The sequence below is a fragment of the Coenobita brevimanus genome, chromosome 27, assembly GCF_032717465.1.
Source record: "Coenobita brevimanus isolate Jiangsu-jjx chromosome 27, ASM3271746v2, whole genome shotgun sequence".
In the NCBI taxonomy this organism is placed as follows: domain Eukaryota; kingdom Metazoa; phylum Arthropoda; class Malacostraca; order Decapoda; family Coenobitidae; genus Coenobita; species Coenobita brevimanus.
In genome coordinates this window covers 13,079,740-13,084,704 of record NC_136980.1, presented here as the reverse complement: position 1 = coordinate 13,084,704, position 4,965 = coordinate 13,079,740, and positions in this window count along the sequence as shown.

Here is a 4,965-nt window from a genome sequence, read left to right as displayed (position 1 = left end):
TCATTTCATACACAAGTTTGACTTAATACAAAAGCTGTCTTCATATTGAATGGATTAAACTGGTTAACATGACAACAACTGTGTGAGAGTAATGGTACCAGAGTTCGCAGTACCAGTAAGATGAACGCATCTGAAGACGAAGAAGGCTTAGGATTAGTGCCTGTGGGTTGTTTGGGCAGATCATCTCTTATTTTTGTTAAGTTATAGTCTTCCCTTATAATATGACTCGCAAGAGTTGATGTTACATCAGAGTCGCGTTTGTACAGCTGGATAAACAAGAACCAGTCCCCGAGAGACTATATTCCATTTCGTTACAGCCTGTATACCTGTCTGTTAAAGTAAAGGAAATATAAAAAATTTATATCTCAAAAACGGATAATTGGTCATAAGTCGGCCATCATGCTTATTTTCAAAATTTTGAAAAGACGGGCATCAACCTCCTACACGGCCCTACAATCATACAAAATGTGAGATAATTCCAACGAATGGTTTCTGAGACAGCGTAGGCAAGGACGAACGGACGTACGAACTAACGGACGTACTGACGGACAGACATAAGATTCCACTTGTTGAGAAACGATGTGGAGCAACAAAGGGTAAGCATGCCTTATTTTAGAGTCTGACTGGCTCCAGAATTGCATTTGAGTTCTTTCAGTTACGAGCTGGTATAATTACTAGTCCATGCGCCTCTGGTTCCTTCACACTGAAAAGGGAGGACGATTTCCTCCATCTGTTTATAACATCTAATCAGTCTTGTCCGTGTTAGATCCAATGTCGATGTTTAGTAAGGTAGGCAAATGTATACTAAACCTATTTGAGTTTACAAATGACTTTAATTTCAACTGAATATATACTTTACACAGTACACGACAACGGGGTTCGCCTGCGACTGATGCCATTGTTAACAAGCGATGGCTCACTATACCACGCAAAACAAACCCTCTTATCCCATGTTCACAAATATATCCAAAAAAAAGACAGATCTACGCTGTGTTGTGTCACCCTGGTGAAGAAAAATGTCCAAATATTAAAATTTGTTGGAAGTGGCGTGGCAGTAAGTGCATTTAATGGTGAATGGGAGTCGAGAGTGAGAGGCGAGCACTGAGTGGCGGTGAGGCGTGAAGGTGAAGGTGGAGGGTGGCCGAGGACACACTTCACCCACCACGCTAATGACCTGAGAGAGAGAGAGAGAGAGAGAGAGAGAGAGAGAGAGAGAGAGAGAGAGAGAGAGAGAATGTTATTTGTCCATACATAAAAGGAGCAGCTAGTTATACCGGCAGAGAGTTCGGACTCGAGTTATTGGACCTGGTTCGACTGCAGCCAAAAGTAGAAGTACACTCCTTTTATTTTCTTTCCCTTACTCTGTCTTCCTCCATACGCCTTTATTCCCCTTACCGCTCTAGCAGTAAAGGCATTAATGAAGGCTGGATCTAACTCCTTCAATACGGTGTTGTATATTTTCCTGTACTCTGTCTTCCTCCATACGCCTTTATTCCCCTTACCGCTCTAGCAGTAAAGGCATTAATGAAGGCTGGATCTAACTCCTTCAATACGGTGTTGTATATTTTCCTTTACTCTGTCTTCCTCCATACGCCTTTATTCCCCTTACCGTTCTAGCAGTAAAGGCATTAATGAAGGCTGGATCTAACTCCTTCAATACGGTGTTGTATATTTTCCTTTACTCTGTCTTCCTCCATACGCCTTTATTCCCCTTACCGTTCTAACAGCAAAGGGATTAATTAAATCATTCATCATCTAATCCAGTGTTGCCTCATGAGGCGCGTAGGATCCCGGGGTTAGGCAAGTTGGTCCTGACACTTAACATGAGAGCGACCAGCGTAGGATTCCTGAGTGGCATTACGTGAGCAACACATCCCGACTACCACTTGCATATAAACCTGCACTAGCACAATCAGATTGGAGAGCCTTAATTGCCCACAAAACCACCAGGCGGCATAATTTGATTATACAGTATGGTTACCACCCAGTGTTTCCTAGGGTACAGTAAACCATTTGGCTTGTCACTCAGTGTAGAGTCACCCATAGACAGAAGGAGGAGGAAAGAATGAAAGAAGGACAGACAAGAAGAAGGATGGAAAGAAGGAAGGGAGAAAAGGGCAGGGACCCGAGAGAAGAACTACATCGAGTGAGTGGATAGTGAACTCCCCCACCAACAATCAATTTAAATTTTGATACAAAAAAACTCACACACACACACACCGTTCGCTGGTGCAGTGGTAACGTTCCCGCTTGCCAACTGGTGGACGGGAGTTCGCGCCTCGCTCAGGTTGCAAAAAGTTTCACTGATGAAGTGGATGGTTACTGTCCCCCTTGAGCAAGGGGACGGGTGTGTTCGTGTGTGAAGGTCACAGCCTTGCCCTTAGATCGGACTATATGAGCTCTCAGCTCCCTTCTGGGAGGGTAAAAGCTGACCATCACGACCATCAAGTGATCCTGACCGACCCGGTGAATTACACACACCAGAGCACTCCCTCCGCACGCACCTTCACACGCACTTTTCAAAACCACACGCTAATAATACGCACACTCACATCTACTTTCCAATAACACAGTTACCTCGTTCTCAGACTTCCTCTCCTCCTTCTCCTACAAATAACCACCACAGCCACCCAGGAACACAACCACACTAACATGTACTAACAACAAATAGGTCGGAGTGGAGAAAGTTGGCAGAGATATGTGTCATGCAGTGGAAGGGTACTGGGTGATGATGATGATGATGATGATGGTGATGATGATGATGATGATGATGCATATAAAAGGCTGACGAAATGGTATTGAAATAGACAGCTATGCAGCAACATAGCTAGAAACTACTACAGCCAACGCAGGTAGATAACTGGGTCGGTTTAGTGAGGCCCGGGATCGAACCAGTGCAGCTACGTCGGTTTCTTTTTCATATTTCAAGTCACAGTTCTTCAGTTTTGCCAAATTTTGTTCTTTTTGTACGTAAGTTCTCCTCTCTCTCTCTCTCTCTCTCTCTCTCTCTCTCTCTCTCTCTCTCTCTGACAGTAATAACCCCTTCACACCGATTAGTTTCTTTGTCATTGTATTCTTGCTACTCCCAGATAACTTGATTCAGCTGAGGAGAGACATTTCCAGCTGGAGGAGTTAGATACGGCCTTAATCAACTCCTTCACTACTCCACTCCAATGAAATCCTGGAATAAAATCCTCTGGTAACAGCAAGACTAAAATTAAAACCACGTCATCGTACTGAAGGGCACAGGAACCGGAACCCTGACTGAGAACCAGATATCAATCCCCATTCCTGAATAATATTGGCTTTGTTTATAAGTTAACCCTCTCATGGTTGGAAGAACTCACTGATTTATTCCAGGCAACGCCAGACGATTTAATTCACCTGAGAGTAATCCCTAGGAGATTGAGCGTGTAAATATTAGTCATTAACCCTCTCATCTTGGGAGCAACTCTAGTATTCTATTCCAGCTGACACCAGATAATTATATTCAGGTGAGAGTGAGCTATAGGAGCCACAGATTTGTTTTTCTCAGCGGCAGCATTACCCCTGTCACGGTGGGGACAACTCTATTACATTATTGCAGGTAACGGCAGCCGGTTTGACTGAACTGAGTGAATCCTACGAGCCTGAGAGAGTTTAGAGTATATTTCATTACTGTGTTACTGATTCACTGACTTCATTTATTGACACTCTTAGCCTCTTAGACTTGCTCCTTGATGAATACAATCGTCTGGTGTTAGTTGCAATACAAAGCTAGAGTTATCGTGATCGTGAAAAGGTTAATGGTGTTATTATCTCTCTCAAGCTGTTATAATTCGCTCTACTGAATAAAATCTTCTGGCCTTAGCTGAAATAAAATAGTTGGGGTTGTGAAATGAAAGAGTTATTATTCCTGTCAATTTATCAAGGCTTTACTAATGGCTATAATGAATATGTGGTGGTCACATTGTATAACAGATTTATTGAAAGACAGAAGGACAGCCCGACAGATAAATGAACAGATAGATAGATGGTAATAAAGAGAGACGAGTCTGATATGTAAACGGGTATATGCATAGATGCAAAGACAAATAGACAGACCGATAGAATGAAAAAATAAAAAGTACATAAAAAACGACATCGACGAAGGCGGGTGGAGATTTATACTGAAAACACAACACATACAGACAGACAGGTGGATGGACAGTGAGTCAGATGAATAGTGAAAGAGAAAGAATAACAGTTTGATTGATAAGATGCCAGACTAATAATCTGGTTAGTAAACTGATGAACTACATGAAGTGATATACAGAAAGACAGATGGACAGATTTTCCTTACATACGACGGACAGAAGCCACAGCAGCCAACACTTGTAGATAACTGACACTGTGTACTGAGCACCCGCCAGCAAACCCAGATTTACCAAGGTGTTTCTATTTTGTGTTTCATGCTATTTTTTTTTTTTTTTTTAACTTGTGTTCTATATTCCATTTCGTTACAGCCTGTATACCTGTCTGTTAAAGTAAAGGAAATATAAAAAATTTATATCTCAAAAACGGATAATTGGTCATAAGTCGGCCATCATGCTTATTTTCAAAATTTTGAAAAGACGGGCATCAACCTCCTACACGGCCCTACAATCATACAAAATGTGAGATAATTCCAACGAATGGTTTCTGAGACAGCGCAGGCAAGGACGAACGGACGTACGAACTAACGGACGTACTGACGGACAGACATAAGATTCCACTTGTTGAGAAACGATGTGGAGCAACAAAGGGTAAGCATGCCTTATTTTAGAGTCTGACTGGCTCCAGAATTGCATTTGAGTTCTTTCAGTTACGAGCTGGTATAATTACTAGTCCATGCGCCTCTGGTTCCTTCACACTGAAAAGGGAGGACGATTTCCTCCATCTGTTTATAACATCTAATCAGTCTTGTCCGTGTTAGATCCAATGTCGATGTTTAGTAAGGTAGGCAAA